Source organism: Bufo bufo, chromosome 6 (genome assembly GCF_905171765.1).
Source record: "Bufo bufo chromosome 6, aBufBuf1.1, whole genome shotgun sequence".
NCBI lineage: Eukaryota > Metazoa > Chordata > Amphibia > Anura > Bufonidae > Bufo > Bufo bufo.
The window spans coordinates 91,315,042-91,342,140 of NC_053394.1; positions in this window are offsets into that span (position 1 = coordinate 91,315,042).

Below are 27,099 nucleotides of genomic sequence, written 5' to 3' on the forward strand. Positions count from 1 at the left end.
CCCCACGGCTGTGTCGGGAATATCACTGGCATTGAGCTGTTTTAATTTTTTACATTTTTATACATAATGTCTTTCTCTAATGTATCTAGGTTTCTACAGATTCTCTGTTGCCATTTCTGGACTTGTTCTGTATTTGGGAAATGGTCCACTATTTTTCTTATATCAGTAATCTGGTCTGAGGTCTCACTTAAAATTTGTGTCCGTCTGTTTACGATAATGTGAATTAAATTAGTGGATTGTGTTTTAAGAAAAGAATCCCATTCTTTTTTAAAGGTGTCGTTCATTAAATCTAGTGCAGGTGTTTTATTTAGTGTTAATCCCTTGGGGATATTACCACTTTGTATGTATTGATTGAGAGCTTTCACTTCCCATTTATTGCGTAGCTGTTTTTGTAACAGTTTCTCTAAATTGTAAAAACTCTCATCAATATCTCTTCCAGGTTGGTCACAATTTTCTTTTGAATTTGCAAGGTTATCAAAATTGTACGTATCTATTGTCTTGTACTTAGTGTCTATATGCTAAGTTGAAATCGCAATTCGATTATTATCACTTGAATTAATCGAATTGCGATTTCAACTTAGCACTGCTATATTCCATATTCGTTAACTTCGTTAATTCTAGCAAGCAGACCCATTAGAAACACAGCTCTAAGTTGAATTCGCAATGTGATAAATATAACTTGAATTAATCGCATTGCGATTTCAACTTAGACCTGGTTTACTATGGTTGGCTTGGTAGAATTAGCGAATATGACGAATGCATTCGTCATATTCCTCAAAACGAAGATAACTACGGTAAGTATTCTCCATCTTCGTTTTAGCTACCTATTCGTCAACTTCGCTAATTCTAGCAATCAAATAGGAAAGTTGACTATAGAGACAGCTGTGTTTAATTCGCTATCGCTATGCGATTATATTACTTTGCTTTTAAAAAAAAAAATAGAATAATTATAATACTTGATAATTATTATAATTATTCTATTTATAAAAAAAAAGCAAAGTAATATAATCGCATAGCAAATTAAACACAGCTGTCTCTATAGTGAACTTTCCTATTTGATTGCTAGAATTAGCGAAGTTGACGAATAGGTAGCTAAAACGAAGATGGAGAATACTTCGTTATATATTCGTTTTGAGGAATATGATGAATACATTTGTCATATTTACTAATTCTACCAAGCCAACCATAGTAAACCAGGTCTAAGTTGAAATCGCAATGCGATTAATTCAAGTTATATTAATCGCATTGCGATTTCAACGTAATTCTCAAATCTGACAGTACATTCTAGTATGGAGACGTTCCCATGGTGATGGGGACGCTCCATGAGCACGGAAGTCGGCAGAAGCGGCAACGGGCACTGACTGGAGCAGCCAGGAAGCCAGGAATCCTGGAATCCTAAGGACAGGTAAGAACTACTTTTGGGAAGTGGGAAAGAAAAAAATATAACAATAAAAAAAAAAAAAGAATATTCGAAATAGCGAATTTATAGCACTATATTCGAAATATTTGCGAATTAGCGAAGTGCCGATATTCGGTAAAAAAATTTGATATTCGAATATTCGCGCTCAACACTACTTATTAGTATGAGCCCCCAGATCCTAGTTTAAAAGCTCCTCCAGCCATCTAACCATTTCCCCCCCAGGGCAGTTGCACCCTCTAAATTAAAGTGCTGCCCGTCATTACTGTAGAGTCTGTACCCGACCGAGAAGACGGCACAGTTCTCCATGAACCCAAACCCTTCCTTCCTGCACCAGCTTCTGAGACACTTATTTAACTCCCTAAGCTCCCGTTGTTAGAGTTGAGCGAACACCTGGATGTTCGGGTTTGAGAAGTTCGGCCGAACTTCCCGGAAATGTTCGGGTTCGGGATCCGAACCCGAACCGAACTTCGTCCCGAACCCCATTGAAGTCAATGGGGACCCGAACTTTTGGGCACTAAAAAGGCTGTAAAACAGCCCAGGAAAGAGCTAGAGGGCTGCAAAAGGCAGCAACATGTAGGTAAATCCCCTGCAAACAAATGTGGATAGGGAAATGAATTAAAATTAAAATTAAAAAAATAAAAATTAACCAATATCAATTGGACAGAGGTCCCATAGCATAGAATCTGGCTTCACGTCAGCAGAGAATCAGTCTCTTCATGCCATAGCAAAGAATCTGGCTTCATGTCAGCAGAGAATCAGTCTCTTCATGCCATAGCAGAGAATCTGGCTTCATGTCAGCACAGAATCAGTCTTCATGTCATAGCAGAGAATCAGGCTTCACGTCACCCACCACTGGAACAGGCCACTGTCACACATTTATGCCCCGGCACCCAGACAGAGGAGAGAGGTCCCGTAACAGAGAATCTGGCCTTATGTAAGCGCAGAATCTGTCTTCATGTCATAGCAGAGAATCAGGCTTCACGTCACCCACCACTGGAACAGGCCACTGTCACACATTTAGGCCCCGGCACCCAGACAGAGGAGAGAGGTCCCGTAACAGAGAATCTGGCCTTATGTCAGCGCAGAATCAGTCTTCATGTCATAGCAGAGAATCAGGCTTCACGTCACCCACCACTGGAACAGGCCACTGTCACACATTTAGGCCCCAGGACCCAGACAGAGGAGAGAGGTCCCGTAACAGAGAATCTGGCCTTATGTCAGCGCAGAATCAGTCTTCATGTCATAGCAGAGAACCAGGCTTCACGTCACCCACCACTGGAACAGGCCACTGTCACACATTTAGGCCCCGGCACCCAGACAGAGGAGAGAGGTCCCGTAACAGAGAATCTGGCCTTATGTCAGCGCAGAATCAGTATTCATGTCATAGCAGAGAATCAGGCTTCACGTCACCCACCACTGGAACAGGCCACTGTCACACATTTAGGCCCCGGCACCCAGACAGAGGAGAGAGGTCCCGTCACAGAGAATCTGGCCTTATGTCAGCGCAGAATCAGTCTTCATGACATAGCAGAGAATCAGGCTTCACGTCACCCACCACTGGAACAGGCCACTGTCACACATTTAGGCCCCAGGACCCAGACAGAGGAGAGAGGTCCCGTAACAGAGAATCTGGCCTTATGTCAGCACAGAATCAGTCTTCATGTCATAGCAGAGAATCAGGCTTCACGTCACCCACCACTGGAACAGGCCACTGTCACACATTTAGGCCCCGGCACCCAGGCAGAGGAGAGAGGTCCCGTAACAGAGAATCTGGCCTTATGTCAGCGCAGAATCAGTCTTCATGTCATAGCAGAGAATCAGGCTTCACGTCACCCACCACTGGAACAGGCCACTGTCACACATTTAGGCCCAGGCACCCAGGAAGGGGAGAGAGGTCCCGTAACAGAGAATCTGGCCTTATGTCAGCGCAGAATCAGTCTTCATGTCATAGCAGAGAATCAGGCTTCACGTCACCCACCACTGGAACAGGCCACTATCACACATTTAGGCCCAGGCACCCAGGCAGGGGAGAGAGGTCCCGTAACAGAGAATCTGGCCTTATGTCAGCGCAGAATCAGTCTTCATGTCATAGCAGAGAATCAGGCTTAACGTCACCCACCACTGGAACAGGCCACTGTCACACATTTAGGCCCAGGCACCCAGGCAAAGGAGAGAGGTCCCGTAACAGAGAATCTGGCCTTATGTCAGCGCAGAATCAGTCTTCATGTCATAGCAGAGAATCAGGCTTCACGTCACCCTCCACTGGAACAGGCCACTGTCACACATTTAGGCCCAGGCACCCAGGCAGAGGAGAGAGGTCCCGTAACAGAGAATCTGGCCGAATGTCAGCACAGAATCTGTCTTCATGTCATAGCAGAGAATCAGGCTTTACGTCACCCACCACTGGAACAGGACACTGTCACATATTTAGGCCCAGGCACCCAGGCAGAGGAGAGAGGTCCCGTAAAACAGAGAATCTGGCCTTATGTCAGCACAGAATCTGTCTTCATGTCATAGCAGAGAATCAGGCTTCACGTCACCCACCACTGGAACAGGCCACTGTCACATATTTAGGCCCAGGCACCTAGGCAGAGGAGAGAGGTCCCGTAAAAGAGAATATGGCCTTATGTCAGCGCAGAATCAGTCTTCATGTCACAGCAGAGAATCAGGCTTCACGTCACCCACCACTGGAACAGGCCACTGTCACACATTTAGGCCCAGGCACCCAGGCAGAGGAGAGAGGTCCCGTAACAGAGAATCTGGCCTTATGTCAGCGCAGAATCAGTCTTCATGTCATAGCAGAGAATCAGGCTTCACGTCACCCACCACTGTAACAGGCCACTGTCACACATTTAGGCCCATGCACCCAGGCAGAGGAGAGAGGTCCCGTAACAGAGAATCTGGCCTTATGTCAGCACAGAATCTGTCTTCATGTCATAGCAGAGAATCAGGCTTCACGTCACCCACCACTGGAACAGGCCACTGTCACATATTTAGGCCCAGGCACCTAGGCAGAGGAGAGAGGTCCCGTAACAGAGAATATGGCCTTATGTCAGCGCAGAATCAGTCTTCATGTCACAGCAGAGAATCAGGCTTCACGTCACCCACCACTGGAACAGGCCACTGTCACACATTTTGGCCCAGGCACCCAGGCAGAGGAGAGAGGTCCCGTAACAGAGAATCTGGCCTTATGTCAGCGCAGAATCAGTCTTCATGTCATAGCAGAGAATCAGGCTTCACGTCACCCACCACTGGAACAGGCCACTGTCACATATTTAGGCCCAGGCACCCAGGCAGAGGAGGGAGGTCCCGTAACAGAGAATCTGGCCTTATGTCAGCGCAGAATCAGTCTTCATGTCATAGCAGAGAATCAGGCTTCACATCACCCATCACTGGAACAGGCCACTGTCACACATTTAGGCCCAGGCACCCAGGCAGAGGAGAGAGGTCCCGTAACATAGAATCTGGCCTTATGTCAGCACAGAATATGTCTTCATGTCATAGCAGAGAATCAGGCTTCATGTCACCCACCACTGGAACAGGCCACTGTCACACATTTAGGCCCCGGCACCCAGACAGAGAAGAGAGAGGTCCCTTAAAAGAGAATCTGGCCTTATGTCAGCGCAGAATCAGTCTTCATGTCATAGCAGAGAATCAGGCTTCACGTCACCCACCACTGGAACAGGCCACTGTCACACATTTAGGCCCTGGCACCCAGACAGAGGAGAGAGGTCCCGTAACAGAGAATCTGCCCTTATGTCAGCGCAGAATCAGTCTTCATGTCATAGCAGAGAATCAGGCTTCACGTCACCCACCACTGGAACAGGCCACTGTCACACATTTAGGCCCCGGCACCCAGACAGAGGAGAGAGGTCCCGTAACAGAGAATCTGGCCTTATGTCAGCGCAGAATCAGTCTTCATGTCATAGCAGAGAATCAGGCTTCACATCACCCATCACTGGAACAGGCCACTGTCACACATTTAGGCCCCGGCACCCAGACAGAGGAGAGAGGTCCCGTAACAGAGAATCTGGCCTTATGTCAGCGCAGAATCAGTCTTCATGTCATAGCAGAGAATCAGGCTTCACGTCACCCACCACTGGAACAGGCCACTGTCACACATTTAGGCCCCGGCACCCAGACAGAGGAGAGAGGTCCCGTAACAGAGAATCTGGCCTTATGTCAGCGCAGAATCAGTCTTCATGTCATAGCAGAGAATCATATAGAGATAATCCACGGCACACCAATATTTTTTTACTTTGCAAATTTATTGTAGGTACATATTGGTATTTCACAAGATTTTGTCAATATATGACTAGTCGCGCCATAACTGTGATATAAGCAAAAAATCACATATATATTTTTGTAGGCCTTGCTATGTCCCAACGTTTCGGTCCTGTCAAAGACCTTTCTCAAGGGATCAAGGCCGGTTGGTAGAACTGCATGGTGTGGGCGCCCACACCATGCAGTTCTACCAACCGGCCTTGATCCCTTGAGAAAGGTCATTGACAGGACCGAAACGTTGGGACATAGCAAGGCCTACAAAAATATATATGTGATTTTTTGCTTATATCACAGTTATGGCGCGACTAGTCATATATTGACAAAATCTTGTGAAATACCAATATGTACCTACAATAAATTTGCAAAGTAAAAAAATATTGGTGTGCCGTGGATTATCTCTATATATTCTGCGACTGAAGTCCTCTGCGAGCACCCACCACCATACCAAGGTGTGCGGATTCTACAATTTCCTACAATAGCAGAGAATCAGGCTTCACGTCACCCACCACTGGAACATGCCACTGTCACATATTTAGGCCCAGGCACCCAGGCAGAGGAGGGAGGTCCCGTAACAGAGAATCTGGCCTTATGTCAGCGCAGAATCAGTCTTCATGTCATAGCAGAGAATCAGGCTTCACATCACCCATCACTGGAACAGGCCACTGTCACACATTTAGGCCCCGGCACCCAGACAGAGGAGAGAGGTCCCGTAACAGAGAATCTGGCCTTATGTCAGCGCAGAATCAGTCTTCATGTCATAGCAGAGAATCAGGCTTCACGTCACCCACCACTGGAACAGGCCACTGTCACACATTTAGGCCCAAGGTCCCAGACAGAGGAGAGAGGTCCCGTAACAGAGAATCTGGCCTTATGTCAGCGCAGGATCAGTCTTCATGTCATAGCAGAGAACCAGGCTTCACGTCACCCACCACTGGAACAGGCGACTGTCACACATTTAGACCCCGGCACCCAGACAGAGGAGAGAGGTCCCGTAACAGAGAATCTGGCCTTATGTCAGCGCAGAATCAGTATTCATGTCATAGCAGAGAATCAGGCTTCACGTCACCCACCACTGGAACAGGCCACTGTCACACATTTAGGCCCCGGCACCCAGACAGAGGAGAGAGGTCCCGTCACAGAGAATCTGGCCTTATGTCAGCGCAGAATCAGTCTTCATGACATAGCAGAGAATCAGGCTTCACGTCACCCACCACTGGAACAGGCCACTGTCACACATTTAGGCCCCAGGACCCAGACAGAGGAGAGAGGTCCCGTAACAGAGAATCTGGCCTTATGTCAGCGCAGAATCAGTCTTCATGTCATAGCAGAGAATCAGGCTTCACGTCACCCACCACTGGAACAGGCCACTGTCACACATTTAGGCCCCGGCACCCAGGCAGAGGAGAGAGGTCCCGTTACAGAGAATCTGGCCTTATGTCAGCGCAGAATCAGTCTTCATGTCATAGCAGAGAATCAGGCTTCACGTCACCAACCACTGGAACAGGCCACTGTCACACATTTAGGCCCAGGCAGGGGAGAAAGGTCCCGTAACAGAGAATCTGGCCTTATGTCAGCGCAGAATCAGTCTTCATGTCATAGCAGAGAATCAGGCTTCACGTCACCCACCACTGGAACAGGCCACTGTCACACATTTAGGCCTAGGCACCCAGGCAGGGGAGAGAGGTCCCGTAACAGAGAATCTGGCCTTATGTCAGCGCAGAATCAGTCTTCATGTCATAGCAGAGAATCAGGCTTAACGTCACCCACCACTGGAACAGGCCACTGTCACACATTTAGGCCCAGACACCCAGGCAGAGGAGAGAGGTCCAGTAACAGAGAATCTGGCCTTATGTCAGCGCAGAATCAGTCTTCATGTCATAGCAGAGAATCAAGCTTCACGTCACCCTCCACTGGAACAGGCCACTGTCACACATTTAGGCCCAGGCACCCAGGCAGAGGAGAGAGGTCCCGTAACAGAGAATCTGGCCTTATGTCAGCACAGAATCTGTCTTCATGTCATAGCAGAGAATCAGGCTTCACGTCACCCACCACTGGAACAGGACACTGTCACATATTTAGGCCCAGGCACCCAGGCAGAGGAGAGAGGTCCCGTAAAACAGAGAATCTGGCCTTATGTCAGCACAGAATCTGTCTTCATGTCATAGCAGAGAATCAGGCTTCACGTCACCCACCACTGGAACAGGCCACTGTCAAATATTTAGGCCCAGGCACCTAGGCAGAGGAGAGAGGTCCCGTAACAGAGAATATGGCCTTATGTCAGCGCAGAATCAGTCTTCATGTCACAGCAGAGAATCAGGCTTCACGTCACCCACCACTGGAACAGGCCACTGTCACACATTTAGGCCCAGGCACCTAGGCAGAGGAGAGAGGTCCCGTAACAGAGAATCTGGCCTTATGTCAGCGCAGAATCAGTCTTCATGTCATAGCAGAGAATCAGGCTTCACGTCACCCACCACTGGAACAGGCCACTGTCACACATTTAGGCCCATGCACCCAGGCAGAGGAGAGAGGTCCCGTAACAGAGAATCTGGCCTTATGTCAGCACAGAATCTGTCTTCATGTCATAGCAGAGAATCAGGCTTCACGTCACCCACCACTGGAACAGGCCACTGTCACATATTTAGGCCCAGGCACCTAGGCAGAGGAGAGAGGTCCCGTAACAGAGAATATGGCCTTATGTCAGCGCAGAATCAGTCTTCATGTCACAGCAGAGAATCAGGCTTCACGTCACTCACCACTGGAACAGGCCACTGTCACACATTTAGGCCCAGGCACCCAGGCAGAGGAGAGAGGTCCCGTAACAGAGAATCTGGCCTTATGTCAGCGCAGAATCAGTCTTTATGTCATAGCAGAGAATCAGGCTTCACGTCACCCACCACTAGAACAGGCCACTGTCACATATTTAGGCCCAGGCACCCAGGCAGAGGAGGGAGGTCCCGTAACAGAGAATCTGGCCTTATGTCAGCGCAGAATCAGTCTTCATGTCATAGCAGAGAATCAGGCTTCACATCACCCATCACTGGAACAGGCCACTGTCACACATTTAGGCCCAGGCACCCAGGCAGAGGAGAGGTGTCCCGTAACAGAGAATCTGGCCTTATGTCAGCGCAGAATCAGTCTTCATGTCATAGCAGAGAATCAGGCTTCACGTCACCCACCACTGGAACAGGCCACTGTCACACATTTAGGCCCAGGCACCCAGACAGAGGAGAGAGGTCCCGTAACAGAGAATCTGGCCTTATGTCAGCGCAGAATCAGTCTTCATGTCATAGCAGAGAATCAGGCTTCACGTCACCTACCACTGGAACAGGCCACTGTCACATATTTCGGCACAGGCACCCAGGCAGAGGAGAGAGGTCCCGTAACAGAGAATCTGGCCTTATGTCAGCACAGAATCAGTCTTCATGTCATAGCAGAGAATCAGGCTTCACGTCACCCACCACTGGAACAGGCCACTGTCACACATTTAGGCCCAGGCACCCAGGCAGAGGAGAGAGGTCCCGTAACAGAGAATCTGGCCTTATGTCAGCACAGAATATGTCTTCATGTCATAGCAGAGAATCAGGCTTCATGTCACCCACCACTGGAACAGGCCACTGTCACACATTTAGGCCCCGGCACCCAGACAGAGAAGAGAGAGGTCCCTTAAAAGAGAATCTGGCCTTATGTCAGCGCAGAATCAGTCTTCATGTCATAGCAGAGAATCAGGCTTCACGTCACCCACCACTGGAACAGGCCACTGTCACACATTTAGGCCCTGGCACCCAGACAGAGGAGAGAGGTCCCGTAACAGAGAATCTGGCCTTATGTCAGCGCAGAATCAGTCTTCATGTCATAGCAGAGAATCAGGCTTCACGTCACCCACCACTGGAACAGGCCACTGTCACACATTTAGGCCCCGGCACCCAGACAGAGGAGAGAGGTACCGTAACAGAGAATCTGACCTTATGTCAGCGCAGAATCAGTCTTCATGTCATAGCAGAGAATCAGGCTTCACGTCACCTACCACTGGAACAGGCCACTGTCACATATTTCGGCACAGGCACCCAGGCAGAGGAGAGAGGTCCCGTAACAGAGAATCTGGCCTTATGTCAGCACAGAATCAGACTTCATGTCATAGCAGAGAATTAGGCTTCACGTCACCCACCACTGGAACAGGCCACTGTCACACATTTAGGCCCAGGCACCCAGGCAGAGGAGAGAGGTCCCGTAACAGAGAATCTGGCCTTATGTCAGCGCAGAATCAGTCTTCATTTCATAGCAGAGAATCAGGCTTCACGTCACCCACCACTGGAACAGGCCACTGTCACACATTTTGGCCCTGGCACCCAGACAGAGGAGAGAGGTCCCGTAACAGAGAATCTGGCCTTAAGTCAGCGCAGAATCAATCTTCATGTCATAGCAGAGAATTAGGCTTCACGTCACCCACCACTGGAACAGGCCACTGTCACATATTTAGGCCCAGGCACCTAGGCAGAGGAGAGAGGTCCCGTAACAGAGAATCTGGCCTTATGTCAGCGCACAATCAGTCTTCATGTCATAGCAGAGAATCAGGCTTCACGTCACCCACCACTGGAACAGGCCACTGTCACACATTTAGGCCCCGGCACCCAGACAGACGAGAGAGGTCCCGTAACAGAGAATCTGGCCTTATGTCAGCGCAGAATCAGTCTTTATGTCATAGCAGAGAATCAGGCTTCACGTCACCCACCACTGTAACAGGCCACTGTCACACATTTAGGCCCCGCCACCCAGACAGAGAAGAGAGGTCCCGTAACAGAGAATCTGGCCTTATGTCAGCACAGAATCAGTCTTCATGTCATAGCAGAGAATCAGGCTTCACGTCACCCACCACTGGAACAGGCCACTGTCACACATTTAGGCCCCGGCACCCAGACAGAGGAGAGAGGTCCCGTAACAGAGAATCTGGCCTTATGTCAGCACAGAATCAGTCTTCATGTCATAGCAGAGAATCAGGCTTCACGTCACCTACCACTGGAACACGCCACTGTCACATATTTAGGCCCAGGCACCCAGGCAGAGGAGAGAGGTCCCGTAACAGAATCTGGCCTTATGTCAGCGCAGAATCAGTCTTCATGTCATAGCAGAGAATCAGGCTTCACGTCACCCACCACTGGAACAGGCCACTGTCACACATTTAGGCCCCGGCACCCAGACAGATTAGAGAGGTCCCGTAACAGAGAATCTGGCCTTATGTCAGCACAGAATCAGTCTTCATGTCATAGCAGAGAATCAGGCTTCACGTCACCCACCACTGGAACAGGCCACTGTCACACATTTAGGCCCAGGCATCCAGGCAGAGGAGAGAGGTCCCGTAACAGAGAATCTGGCCTTATGTCAGCGCAGAATCAGTCTTTATGTCGTAGCAGAGAATCAGGCTTCACGTCACCCACCACTGGAACAGGCCACTGTCACATATTTAGGCCCAGGCACCCAGGCAGAGGAGAAAGGTCCCGTAACAGAGAATCCTGCCTTATGTCAGCGCAGAATCAGTCTTCATGTCATAGCAGAGAATCAGGCTTCACGTCACCCACCACTGGAACAGGCCACTGTCACACATTTAGGCCCCGGCACCCAGACAGAGGAGAGAGGTCCCGTAACAGAGAATCTGGCCTTATGTCAGCGCAGAATCTGTATTCATGTCATAGCAGAGAATCAGGCTTCACGTCACCCACCACTGGAACAGGCCACTGTCACACATTTAGGCCCCGGCACCCAGACAGAGGAGAGAGGTCCCGTAACAGAGAATCTGGCCTTATGTCAGCACAGAATCAGTCTTCATGTCATAGCAGAGAATCAGGCTTCACGTCACCCACCACTGGAACAGGCCACTGTCGCACATTTAGGCCCAGGCACCCAGGCAGAGTAGAGAGGTCCCATAACAGAGAATCTGGCCTTATGGCAGTGCAGAATCAGTCTTCATGTCATAGCAGAGAATCAGGCTTCACGTCACCCACCACTGGAACAGGCCACTGTCACATATTTAGGGCCAGGCACCCAGGCAGAGGAGAGAGGTCCCGTAACAGAGAATCTGGCCTTATGTCAGCGCAGAATCAGTCTTCATGTCATAGCAGAGAATCAGGCTTCACGTCACCCACCACTGGAACAGGCCACTGTCACATATTTAGGCCCAGGCACCCAGGCAGAGGAGAAAGGTCCCGTAACAGAGAATCTGGCCTTATGTCAGCACAGAATCTGTCTTCATGTCATAGCAGAGAATCAGGCTTCACGTCACCCACCACTGGAACAGGCCACTGTCACATATTTAGGCCCCGGCACCCAGGCAGAGGAGAGAGTTCCCGTAACAGAGAATCTGGCCTTATGTCAGCGCAGAATCAGTCTTCATGTCATAGCAGAGAATCAGGCTTCACGTCACCCACCACTGGAACAGGCCACTGTCACACATTTAGGCCCTGGCACCCAGACAGAGGAGAGGTTCATTCAACTTTGGGTTGCCCCGCAATATAATGGTAAAATGAAAATAAAAATAGGATTGAATGAGGAAGTGCCCTGGAGTAGAATAATATATTGTTAAGGGGAGGTAGTTAATATCTAATCTGCACAAGGGATGGACAGGTCCTGTGGGATACATGCCTGGTTCATTTTTATGAACGTCAGCTTGTCCACATTGGCTGTAGACAGGCGGCTGCGTTTGTCTGTAATGACGCCCCCTGCCGTGCTGAATACACGTTCAGACAAAACGCTGGCCGCCGGGCAGGCCAGCACCTCCAAGGCATAAAAGGCTAGCTCTGGCCACGTGGACAATTTGGAGACCCAGAAGTTGAATGGGGCCGAACCATCAGTCAGTACGTGGAGGGGTGTGCACAGGTACTGTTCCACCATGTTAGTGAAATGTTGCCTTCTGCTAACACGTTCCGTATTAGGTGGTGGTGCAGTTAGCTGTGACGTGGTGACAAAACTTTTCCACATATCTGCCATGCTAACCCTGCCCTCAGAGGAGCTGGCCGTGACACAGCTGCGTTGGCGACCTCTTGCTCCTCCTTTGCCTTCGCCTTGGACTTCCACTGGTTCCCCTGTGACATTTGGGAATGCTCTCAGTAGCGCGTCTACCAACGTGCGCTTGTACTCGCGCATCTTCCTATCACGCTCTAGTGTAGGAAGTAAGGTGGGCACATTGTCTTTGTACCGGGGATCCAGCAGGGTGGCAACCCAGTAGTCCGCACACGTTAAAATGTGGGCAACTCTGCTGTCGTTGCGCAGGCACTGCAGCATATAGTCGCTCATGTGTGCCAGGCTGCCCAGAGGTAAGGACAAGCTGTCCACTGTGGGAGGCGTATCGTCATCGTCCTGTGTTTCCCCCCAGCCACGCACCAGTGATGGGCCCGAGCTGCTTTGGGTGCCACCCCGCTGTGAACATGCTTCATCCTCATCCTCCTCCACCTCCTCCTCATCCTCGTCCTCCTCGTCCTCCAGTAGTGGGTTCTGTCTGGCCACATTTGTACCTGGCCTCTGGTGTTGCAAAAAACCTCCCTCTGAGTCACTTCGAAGAGACTGGCCTGAAAGTGCTAAAAATGACCCCTCGTTCTCCTCTTCCTCCTGGGCCACCTCCTCTTCCATCATCACCCTAAGTGTTTTCTCAAGGAGACATAGAAGTGGTATTGTAACGCTGATAACGGCGTCATCGCCACTGGCCATGTTGGTGGAGTACTCGAAACAGCGCAACAGGGCACACAGGTCTCGCATGGAGGCCCAGTCATTGGTGGTGAAGTGGGGCTGATCCGCAGTGCGACTGACCCGTGCGTGCTGCAGCTGAAACTCCACTATGGCCTGCTGCTGCTCGCACAGTCTGTCCAGCATATGCAAGGTGGAGTTCCACCTGGTGGGCACGTCGCATATGAGGCGGTGAGCGGGAAGGCCGAAGTTACGCTGTAGCGCAGACAGGCGAGCAGCGGCAGGGTGTGAACGCCGGAAGCGCGAACAGACGGCCCGCACTTTATGCAGCAGCTCTGACATGTCGGGGTAGTTGCGAATGTGCGTCAAACCGGCTAGTCCCAGAGCTGCAACGAGATTTCGCCCATTATCGCACACCACCAGGCCGGGCTTGAGCCTCACCGGCAGCAACCACTCGTCAGTCTGTTGTTCTATACCCCGCCACAACTCCTATGCGTTGTGGGGCCTGTCCCCCAAACATATGAGTTTCAGAACGGCCTGCTAATGTTTACCCCGGGCTGTGCTGAAGTTGGTGGTGAAGGTGTGTGGCTGACTGGATGAGCAGGTGGAAGAAGAGGAGGAGGAAGCTGAGTAGGAGGAGGAGGAGACAGGAGGCAAAATATGTTGCCCTGCGATCCTTGGCGGCGGATGGACGTGCGCCAAACAGCTCTCCGCCTGGGGCCCAGCCGCCACTACATTTACCCAGTGTGCAGTTAGGGAGATATAGTGTCCCTGGCCGTGCTTACTGGTCCACGTATCTGTGGTTAGGTGGACCTTGCCACAGATGGAGTTGCGCAGTGCACACTTGATTTTATGAGATGGAGAGCTGAACGCTGCCGTGTGACATGGTTGAGATGCTTGGTGACGCAGGTGGTGGTGTTGGTGGTACATCCCATGTTTGCTGGGCGGCAGGTGCCAACGTTCCTACAGAGGCGGAGGAAGAGGCCGAGGCAGCGGCAGCAGCAGCAGAAGAGGCCGAGGCGGCGGCAGCAGCAGAAGAGGTAGCAGGGGGAGCCTGTGTGAGTTCCTTGTTTTTAAGGTGTTTACTCCACTGCAGTTCATGCTTTGCATGCAGGTGCCTGGTCATGCAGGTTGTGCTAAGGTTCAGAACGTTAATGCCTCGCTTCAGGCTCTGATGGCACAGCGTGCAAACCACTCGGGTCTTGTCGTCAGCACATTGTTTGAAGAAGTGCCATGCCAGGGAACTCCTTGAAGCTGCCTTTGGGGTGCTCGGTCCCAGATGGCGGCGGTCAGTAGCAGGCGGAGTCTCTTGGCGGCGGGTGTTCTGATTTTGCCCACTGCTCCCTCTTTTGCTACGCTGTTGGCTCGGTCTCACCACTGCCTCTTCCTCCGAACTGTGAAAGTCAGTGGCACGACCTTCATTCCATGTGGGGTCTAGGACCTCATCGTCCCCTGCATCGTCTTCCACCCAGTCTTGATCCCTGACCTCCTGTTCAGTCTGCACACTGCAGAAAGACGCAGCAGTTGGCACCTGTGTTTCGTCATCATCAGAGACGTGCTGAGGTGGTATTCCCATGTCCTCATCATCAGGAAAAATAAGTTGTTGTGTGTTAGTGCATTCTATCTCTTCCACCCCTGGGGAAGGGCTAGGTGGATGCCCTTGGGAAACCCTGGCAGCAGAGTCTTCAAACAGCATAAGAGACTGCTGCATAACTTGAGGCTCAGACAGTTTCCCTGATATGCATGGGGGTGATGTGACAGACCGATGGGCTTGGTTTTCATGCGCCATCTGTGCGCTTTCTGCAGAAGACTGGGTGGGAGATAATGTGAACGTGCTGGATCCACTGTCGGCCACCCAATTGACTAATGCCTGTACCTGCTCAGGCCTTACCATCCTTAGAACGGCATTGGGCCCCACCAAATATCGCTGTAAATTCTGCTGGCTACTGGGACCTGAGGTAGTTGGTTCACTAGGACGTGTGGCTGTGGCAGAACGGCCACGTCCTCTCCCAGCACCAGAGGGTCCACTAACACGACCATGTCCACGTCCGCGTCCCTTATTAGATGTTTTCCTCATTGTTCCAGTACACCACAATTTTGAGAATGGCAAATTTGGGAATGCTTTTTCAACCCAGAACAAAAAGTCTGCTTTTACGGTCACTACAAATAACTTGACCAGCTAAAACAGTACAGATTTGGTTGAATAGAAATGTGAGGCCTGTTTTTTTTATCGCGCTGTGTGACAGGTATACGTTTAATCACAGAATTAGACTTCTATCAGCACGCTAGCGTGTGTGTCAAGTTTTTCTGAATGACACTATCATAACTTGAATGTAAGATTTCTTTTTGGGATAGATTTCAAGTAGGCCTCATATAGCAGAAACTAGTTATTTTCAGAATGGCAAATTTGGGAATGCTTTTTCAACCCAGAACAAAAAGTCTGCTTTTACGGTCACTACAAATAACTTGACCAGCTAAAACTGTGCAGATTTGGTTGAATAGAGATGTGAGGCCTGTTTTTTTTTTGCGCTGTGTGACAGGTATATGTTTAATCACAGAATTAGACTTGTATCTGCACGGTAGCGTGTGTTTTAAGTTTTTCTGAATGACACTATCAGCACCTTGAATCTAAGATATCCTTTTTGGGATAGATTTCAAGTAGGCCTGATATAGCATAAACTACTTATTTTGAGAATGGCAAATTTGGGAATAGTTTTTCAACCCAGAACAAAAATTGTGCTTTTACGGTCACTACAAATAACTTTACCAGCTAAAACAGTACAGATTTGGTTGAATAGAAATGTGAGGCCTGTTTTTTTTTTGCGCTGTGTGACAGGTATACGTTTAATCACAGAATTAGACTTGTATCTGCACGGTAGCGTGTGTGTCAAGTTTTTCTGAATGACACTATCAGCACCTTGAATCTAAGATATCCTTTTTGGGATAGATTTCAAGTAGGCCTGATATAGCATAAACTACTTATTTTTGAGAATGTCAAATTTGGGAATAGTTTTTCAACCCAGAACAAAAACTGTGCTTTTACGGTCACTACAAATAACTTGACCAGCTAAAACAGTGCAGATTTGGTTGAATAGAAATGTCAGGTCTATTTTTTAGGCGCTGGGTGACAGGCTCAACTTGCCCCTGATGTAGTATATGGCCAAAAAATAACCACACTATTGATGGTTAAATGCACTTGGGTGACACAGGCTCAGCCTGCACCTGATGTAGTATATGGCCAAAAATTAACCAGACTGTTGATGGTTAAATGCACTTGGGTGACACAGGCTCAGCCTGCACCTGATGTAGTATATGGCCAAAAATGAACCACACTGTTGATGGTTAAATGCACTTTGGTGACAGAGGCTTAGCCTGCACCTGATGTAGTATATGGCCAAAAAATAACCACACTGTTGATGGTTAAATGCACTTGGGTGACACAGGCTCAGCCTGCACCTGATGTAGTATATGGCCAAAAAATAACCACACTGTTGATGGTTAAATGCACTTCGGTGACACAGGCTCAGCCTGCAGCTGATGTAGGATATAGCAAAAAATAACCACACTATTGATGGTTAAAAGCACTTGGTGGTAGCTTGTGCTGGCGCACCACAAGCCACAAAATGGCCGCCGATCACCCCAGAAAAAAGTGATATAAAAACGCTCTGGGCAGCCTAAAAAAAGTGAGCAAGTCGATATTAGCACTTCAATGATCCACAGTTGGAGATCGATCACAGAATGAAGTCTTTTGGAGGAGTTAATCTGCCTAATCTCGCCCTAACGTCACAGCAGCAACCTCTCCCTATGCTTGAATCTGCAGAGTGACGTGCAGCGCTACGTGACCCAAGCTTATATAGAGGCTGGGTCACATGCTGCACTGGCCAATCACAGCCATGCCAATAGTAGGCAAGGCTGTGATGGCCTCTTGGGGCAAGTAGTATGACGCTTGATGATTGGCTGCTTTGCAGCCTTTCAAAAAGCGCCAAGAAAGCGCCGAACACCGAACCCGAACCCGGACTTTTACGAAAATGTTCGGGTTCGGGTCCGTGTCACGGACACCCCAAAATTCGGTACGAACCCGAACTATACAGTTCGGGTTCGCTCATCCCTACCAGTTGTCTCTCTGGTGACGCTCGTGGCACTGGTAGTATTTCTGAAAACACTATCTTGGAGGTCCTGGACTTGAGCTTCTCACCTAGTTCCCTAAAATAGTTTTTAAGGAACTTCCATCTCCCACTGACTTTTTCATTGGTGCCAATGTGTACCATGACCGCCGGATCTTCCCCAGCCACACCCAGCAATCTGCCAATCCAATCCGCAATATGCCGAACCCGAGCACCCGGCAGACAACACACTGTTCGGCATTCACGGTCTTGGTGATAGATGACCCTGTCTGTCCGCCTAATAATAGAGCCCCCTACCACCAGCATTTGCCTGATCTTTGCTGCACTTCTTTTCCCATCCTTCCTGCAGCGGTCATCCTCCTGGTTGCTAGGAAAAACACCCTGCTGCAGTGTTGATGGCCCTGGGCTTTCATCCCTAATATCAGCCAAATGGGCATATTTACTAGGGTGTGCCAGTTCAGGACTAGTCTCCCAGGCACTTTTCCCTCTAACCCTTCTTCCTACATTAAAGGGGTAGTCCGAGTTATGAAAAAAAAATAATATAGCACTGAAAATCTGATATATAACTGAGCTAAGTAAGTTTTATGAAAAAAAAAAAAAAAAAAAAAAAAAAAAAAATATATATATATATAGAATCGAAAAAATTGGACTGCACTCCAAGCGTATCTTCAAACAGTGTGTGTTTATTCACCCATATGTGGCATAGCGACGTTTCGGCTCCAACTGAGCCTTTCTCAAGCATTGGTGAACAGTTAGTGACAAGTATATAAAGGTGTATCACAAATACAATCAATGAAATTACATAATTGATACTTTACAGATAATACCTGTAAGCGATATACAAATGTGCAATAAAACAGGACTTTCATATTACATAAAGTGACTAGTGCTTACGCTGTTAACAAAATATTGTATAGTGTCATATTGTACATAAACAACCGAAAGATACATAATTAATTGCACCTGCAGCTTATCACCATCTCATTTATATATAGATTTGAGTGATAACCATGTGCAAAACATAAAAAGCTGATGAATAAAAACCTGATAGAAGGATGTAGCCCACGTGTACTGTAGCGCCGATCGGCGCGTTCTGTGTAATCCAGTGCGCATGTCCCAGCCTACCAACGTCATCCACAGGAGACACATGCGAACATCAATCCGGTGTCGCCCGTCGATGACTGCGGCGAGCATCGCCTACGCAATATTGTTGTCGCCAACTAGCGGCCATGTTGCTTAAGGGAATCCTCTATGGGCAATTTTTTATTATTTGTTTTTATTTACTACGATGCCGGGGAACGTTCTATGAAGAAGGTTGCTATGGTTGCTTACCAATCTAGTACAGGGGGGCTGTGTCACCATCCTTTTCGAGACGGTAGACGCAGCACCAATGTTCCCACAGACACCCTCGGCATGTCCGTGCCGTCGGCCCTATGGGATCTTACCCTGCGTCATTTTGCAGCCGTGAGGAAACTCCTCATTATAATAGAACGATGTCCATTAGTGACAATACCGGACCACGTAGAAAAATATCTAGGTCGCTATCCCTTAAATTATAGCTTGATGGGACATACGTCTGGACTCCACAGATAAAAAATCTAAATAATTCGATAGAATAGTTTTCCTCGGGCTCATCATCCACTCACAGGTTCATCCATCTTCCAAAGTATCGTCGGCATGAATATGGCTAAAAGAACAATAGAAAAGTGTTAATTAAAGTGACTTACAAAAATGTGCATGGATACATTTCTTATTTTTCGTTTTTTCTTTTTTATATATAAAACCAATGAATCAGTCCTACACAGAAGATAGTGAAGAGCGCACATCAATGTCATTAGAGGGCAAACTAACAACCTCACATTATACCACCGTATCTATAATCAATATTTAAGCCCTTTGGATGAAGGCTTTTTAAGGTTTGGATCCATTGCATTTCTTTTTTCTTTAATAAAGCTATCCGATCCCCCCCTCTCCGTGGCATCGGAACATGATCTATGATCCAGCACCGAAGGTCTTTTTCTTTGTGTTTAAGTAGCGAAAAATGTCTTGGGACTGGTAAGTCCTTGCGCCCTTTTCTAATTGTATGGCGATGGTTGTTTAACCTAGTTTTCAAATCTGTAGAAGTTTCGCCTACATACAATATTTCACAGGGACAAGATAATACATAGATTACAAAAGAGGAGTCACAGGTGAGATGGAATTTTATGGGAAATACTTGACCAGTTTCAGGGTGTGTAAATATTTTAGATCTACGAATCAGGCCACAATTAACACAATGAAGACACGGGTAACAACCCGTGCCCGATGGTGCCAATGTGGTCTGTATCCTCCTTGATTTGGGCCCAACATCGGCCCTAACCAATTGATCCCGGATGTTCCGAGGTCTACGGTAGGCACACAGGGGAAAAGTTGAAAATTCCGGTACCATTTTTAGGCAACTACCTAGTATTGGCCAATGTTTTTTTAAAATTTTATTAATGGGGTCACTGTATTCAGTATACGTAGAAACAAACGTGATTCTTTTCTGTATCTCTTTGTTAACATTATCGTGCAGCAAGGAATCACGATCCAAAGCTAACACCTTCTGTTTCTGTTCATAGAGCAATTTATTGGGATAACCCCGCTGTCTAAATTTAGTGACCATTTTGTCCACAGTATGCTCAAGTACATCAGTATCCGAAACAATCCGCCTCGCCCTCAAAAATTGCGAATATGGGAGGTGCCTGACCATACTGCGTGGATGGCAACTCTCGTACCTCAGTATCACGTTCCTATCAGTGGGTTTTGTGTATAGCAGTGTGGTAAGTTTACCGTTGGAAACCACCACGTTGGTATCTAGGAACTGAACTGAGGTATCAGAGTGTATCAAGGTGAATTGTAAATCACTGTCTACTCCATTCAGGAAGTGGTGTAAATCCAACAATTGTTCCTCTGTACCTGTCCATATGAGGAAGATGTCGTCTATGTATCGCCACCAGCCCAAAATATAGTGTGCATGGTGGGACCCGTAGACGACATCTTCCTCAAAACGGCGCATAAATATGTTGGCATACGTAGGGGCCACATTGGACCCCATCGCCACGCCGCGTTTCTGGACATTGGGTTGAAGTAACTTTTTTTATACAAGTCAAACATTTTATTTGTAAACTCACTGGACCTTGCTGTCTGTTCAACACCCTTACCCTGAAACCACACCTTGAGTTTAATGGAGCGAAAAAAATTGCAAAGATCTGATTCAACATCTTGCCAATTGGTCTTAGCATTTGGACAAAAAGATAAACCCTTAGATAAAACAGATAACTGTGCAGATGTCAACAATTTGGAAGAAAGGTTAATTACCGCTATTTCTTCTTTTTTTGTTGTTGTATTTGAGTCCTGGTTTTCATATTGCGGCCTTTGTTGGTCTCGTCTACGCCTGCGGCCACCTCTCCTGGTTCGTCTCCTTTTTCTGTATGAGAATCGATTTTGTTCCCTAAAAAAACTTCTGCTTCCCCTTTGTACATCTGGTTATTTTTTCTCACTTTTTGTTTATCCCTCATGTTGTTGAATGTGGAATTGCCCGGTTGCCAGCCGTAGATGTCTCCTTTCTTATAGTCATCGATATCACGTGCCCATTTAATCCGTTTTCCATCCTCTAGTTCGGTCTGTAGCTGTTGTAATTGCCCCTTTAAATTATCCTTGAACTCTGTGACTTGTTCCTCAGTCATGTGCGTACTGAGTTGTTGTTCAGTCTGTATCATATCAATGGTCAATGCAGTGACCTCCTCTTGTAAAAACTCAATATTTAATAGTATGAAATCCATGGAGTATTTATTAGACAGAATTTCAAACCGTTTGCAATAAGAATCACTGTGTGAAAATAAATTAGGACGGAGATGCGATCGCATTCCTCTCGGAATACGCTGTTCCTTGAAATAATGCCCAAGGGTCGTCATGTGTAGTTTCAACGATAATGTCCGTCTTGACAAATTTTCATACTTTCTCTTGAGTTCCCTTAGTGATGGGGTGGTGAGGAAAGCAGCATCTCCCTCAATACCACCGATGATACGCTCTGCATCCTCCCGTGTAAAGACATAGCCACCGGGTGCGTCAAATTGTGACATGTTGGTAAAACCAACAAAAAAGCTTTGTAGCAATAAAACTTGTAATAGACAATGGTGTGCTCTGCCAGTAACACTTGATGATAGAAAAAGAAAAAACACAGGCGGCACCACCTAACGTACAAGGTGGGTGCAAAGTCCAAGCACGGCAGCAGGTGCTTACCCAATCGTAGAATCGAAAAAATTGGACTGCACTCCAAGCGTATCTTCAAACAGTGTGTGTTTATTCACCCATATGTGGCATAGCGACGTTTCGGCTCCAACTGAGCCTTTCTCAAGCATTGGTGAACAGTTAGTGACAAGTATATAAAGGTGTATCACAAATACAATCAATGAAATTACATAATTGATACTTTACAGATAATACCTGTAAGCGATATACAAATGTGCAATAAAACAGGACTTTCATATTACATAAAGTGACTAGTGCTTACGCTGTTAACAAAATATTGTATAGTGTCATATTGTACATAAACAACCGAAAGATACATAATTAATTGCACCTGCAGCTTATCACCATCTCATTTATATATAGATTTGAGTGATAACCATGTGCAAAACATAAAAAGCTGATGAATAAAAACCTGATAGAAGGATGTAGCCCACGTGTACTGTAGCGCCGATCGGCGCGTTCTGTGTAATCCAGTGCGCATGTCCCAGCCTACCAACGTCATCCACAGGAGACACATGCGAACATCAATCCGGTGTCGCCCGTCGATGACTGCGGCGAGCATCGCCTACGCAATATTGTTGTCGCCAACTAGCGGCCATGTTGCTTAAGGGAATCCTCTATGGGCAATTTTTTATTATTTGTTTTTATTTACTACGATGCCGGGGAACGTTCTATGAAGAAGGTTGCTATGGTTGCTTACCAATCTAGTACAGGGGGGCTGTGTCACCATCCTTTTCGAGACGGTAGACGCAGCACCAATGTTCCCACAGACACCCTCGGCATGTCCGTGCCGTCGGCCCTATGGGATCTTACCCTGCGTCATTTTGCAGCCGTGAGGTGCAATTAATTATGTATCTTTCGGTTGTTTATGTACAATATGACACTATACAATATTTTGTTAACAGCGTAAGCACTAGTCACTTTATGTAATATGAAAGTCCTGTTTTATTGCACATTTGTATATCGCTTACAGGTATTATCTGTAAAGTATCAATTATGTAATTTCATTGATTGTATTTGTGATACACCTTTATATACTTGTCACTAACTGTTCACCAATGCTTGAGAAAGGCTCAGTTGGAGCCGAAACGTCGCTATGCCACATATGGGTGAATAAACACACACTGTTTGAAGATACGCTTGGAGTGCAGTCCAATTTTTTCGATTCTACGATTGGGTAAGCACCTGCTGCCGTGCTTGGACTTTGCACCCACCTTGTACGTTAGGTGGTGCCGCCTGTGTTTTTTCTTTTTCTATCATCAAGTGTTACTGGCAGAGCACACCATTGTCTATTACAAGTTTTATTGCTACAAAGCTTTTTTGTTGGTTTTACCAACATGTCACAATTTGACGCACCCGGTGGCTATGTCTTTACACGGGAGGATGCAGAGCGTATCATCGGTGGTATTGAGGGAGATGCTGCTTTCCTCACCACCCCATCACTAAGGGAACTCAAGAGAAAGTATGAAAATTTGTCAAGACGGACATTATCGTTGAAACTACACATGACGACCCTTGGGCATTATTTCAAGGAACAGCGTATTCCGAGAGGAATGCGATCGCATCTCCGTCCTAATTTATTTTCACACAGTGATTCTTATTGCAAACGGTTTGAAATTCTGTCTAATAAATACTCCATGGATTTCATACTATTAAATATTGAGTTTTTACAAGAGGAGGTCACTGCATTGACCATTGATATGATACAGACTGAACAACAACTCAGTACGCACATGACTGAGGAACAAGTCACAGAGTTCAAGGATAATTTAAAGGGGCAATTACAACAGCTACAGACCGAACTAGAGGATGGAAAACGGATTAAATGGGCACGTGATATCGATGACTATAAGAAAGGAGACATCTACGGCTGGCAACCGGGCAATTCCACATTCAACAACATGAGGGATAAACAAAAAGTGAGAAAAAATAACCAGATGTACAAAGGGGAAGCAGAAGTTTTTTTAGGGAACAAAATCGATTCTCATACAGAAAAAGGAGACGAACCAGGAGAGGTGGCCGCAGGCGTAGACGAGACCAACAAAGGCCGCAATATGAAAACCAGGACTCAAATACAACAACAAAAAAAGAAGAAATAGCGGTAATTAACCTTTCTTCCAAATTGTTGACATCTGCACAGTTATCTGTTTTATCTAAGGGTTTATCTTTTTGTCCAAATGCTAAGACCAATTGGCAAGATGTTGAATCAGATCTTTGCAATTTTTTTCGCTCCATTAAACTCAAGGTGTGGTTTCAGGGTAAGGGTGTTGAACAGACAGCAAGGTCCAGTGAGTTTACAAATAAAATGTTTGACTTGTATAAAAAAAGTTACTTCAACCCAATGTCCAGAAACGCGGCGTGGCGATGGGGTCCAATGTGGCCCCTACGTATGCCAACATATTTATGCGCCGTTTTGAGGAAGATGTCGTCTACGGGTCCCACCATGCACACTATATTTTGGGCTGGTGGCGATACATAGACGACATCTTCCTCATATGGACAGGTACAGAGGAACAATTGTTGGATTTACACCACTTCCTGAATGGAGTAGACAGTGATTTACAATTCACCTTGATACACTCTGATACCTCAGTTCAGTTCCTAGATACCAACGTGGTGGTTTCCAACGGTAAACTTACCACACTGCTATACACAAAACCCACTGATAGGAACGTGATACTGAGGTACGAGAGTTGCCATCCACGCAGTATGGTCAGGCACCTCCCATATTCGCAATTTTTGAGGGCGAGGCGGATTGTTTCGGATACTGATGTACTTGAGCATACTGTGGACAAAATGGTCACTAAATTTAGACAGCGGGGTTATCCCAATAAATTGCTCTATGAACAGAAACAGAAGGTGTTAGCTTTGGATCGTGATTCCTTGCTGCACGATAATGTTAACAAAGAGATACAGAAAAGAATCACGTTTGTTTCTACGTATACTGAATACAGTGACCCCATTAATAAAATTTTAAAAAAACATTGGCCAATACTAGGTAGTTGCCTAAAAATGGTACCGGAATTTTCAACTTTTCCCCTGTGTGCCTACCGTAGACCTCGGAACATCCGGGATCAATTGGTTAGGGCCGATGTTGGGCCCAAATCAAGGAGGATACAGACCACATTGGCACCATCGGGCACGGGTTGTTACCCGTGTCTTCATTGTGTTAATTGTGGCCTGATTCGTAGATCTAAAATATTTACACACCCTGAAACTGGTCAAGTATTTCCCATAAAATTCCATCTCACCTGTGACTCCTCTTTTGTAATCTATGTATTATCTTGTCCCTGTGAAATATTGTATGTAGGCGAAACTTCTACAGATTTGAAAACTAGGTTAAACAACCATCGCCATACAATTAGAAAAGGGCGCAAGGACTTACCAGTCCCAAGACATTTTTCGCTACTTAAACACAAAGAAAAAGACCTTCGGTGCTGGATCATAGATCATGTTCCGATGCCACGGAGAGGGGGGGATCGGATAGCTTTATTAAAGAAAAAAGAAATGCAATGGATCCAAACCTTAAAAAGCCTTCATCCAAAGGGCTTAAATATTGATTATAGATACGGTGGTATAATGTGAGGTTGTTAGTTTGCCCTCTAATGACATTGATGTGCGCTCTTCACTATCTTCTGTGTAGGACTGATTCATTGGTTTTATATATAAAAAAGAAAAAAAGAAAAATAAGAAATGTATCCATGCACATTTTTGTAAGTCACTTTAATTAACACTTTTCTATTGTTCTTTTAGCCATATTCATGCCGACGATACTTTGGAAGATGGATGAACCTGTGAGTGGATGATGAGCCCGAGGAAAACTATTCTATCGAATTATTTAGATTTTTTATCTGTGGAGTCCAGACGTATGTCCCATCAAGCTATAATTTAAGGGATAGCGACCTAGATATTTTTCTACGTGGTCCGGTATTGTCACTAATGGACATCGTTCTATTATAATGAGGAGTTTCCTCACGGCTGCAAAATGACGCAGGGTAAGATCCCATAGGGCCGACGGCACGGACATGCCGAGGGTGTCTGTGGGAACATTGGTGCTGCGTCTACCGTCTCGAAAAGGATGGTGACACAGCCCCCCTGTACTAGATTGGTAAGCAACCATAGCAACCTTCTTCATAGAACGTTCCCCGGCATCGTAGTAAATAAAAACAAATAATAAAAAATTGCCCATAGAGGATTCCCTTAAGCAACATGGCCGCTAGTTGGCGACAACAATATTGCGTAGGCGATGCTCGCCGCAGTCATCGACGGGCGACACCGGATTGATGTTCGCATGTGTCTCCTGTGGATGACGTTGGTAGGCTGGGACATGCGCACTGGATTACACAGAACGCGCCGATCGGCGCTACAGTACACGTGGGCTACATCCTTCTATCAGGTTTTTATTCATCAGCTTTTTATGTTTTGCACATGGTTATCACTCAAATCTATATATAAATGAGATGGTGATAAGCTGCAGGTGCAATTAATTATGTATCTTTCGGTTGTTTATGTACAATATGACACTATACAATATTTTGTTAACAGCGTAAGCACTAGTCACTTTATGTAATATGAAAGTCCTGTTTTATTGCACATTTGTATATCGCTTACAGGTATTATCTGTAAAGTATCAATTATGTAATTTCATTGATTGTATTTGTGATACACCTTTATATACTTGTCACTAACTGTTCACCAATGCTTGAGAAAGGCTCAGTTGGAGCCGAAACGTCGCTATGCCACATATGGGTGAATAAACACACACTGTTTGAAGATACGCTTGGAGTGCAGTCCAATTTTTTCGATTCTACGATTGGGTAAGCACCTGCTGCCGTGCTTGGACTTTGCACCCACCTTGTACGTTAGGTGGTGCCGCCTGTGTTTTTTCTTTTTCTATATATATATATATATATTTCCTCATTTCACTGGTTCTTTTCTGGCCCTTTGTTTACATGCAAAAAATAATAATCTCTGCCCCTCCCCCTGCTCTGCTAAGGGAGTGAATACAAGAGCTGCCCTGAGTGACATGTCTGCCTTCTGGGAGACTCTGCAGCATGTTGTATGTGTAGGACTACAAGTCCAAGCTGTATAATGACACTGCTAAGGGAGTAGATACAAGAGCTGCCCTGAGTGCTGGGAGAATGAACAGCAACTTGTATGTATATAACTACAAGTCCCACTTGTATAATGACACTGCTAATACACACAGGATCTTCCCCTACCTTCTTGTGCAATGCTCTCTCTAGTCTGTCAGATTCTGTGCCCAGAATTGTCTCCTCACTGCCTGCTGCAGCTAGCCAGTATGTGCAGCAGAAGGGGTTAAGA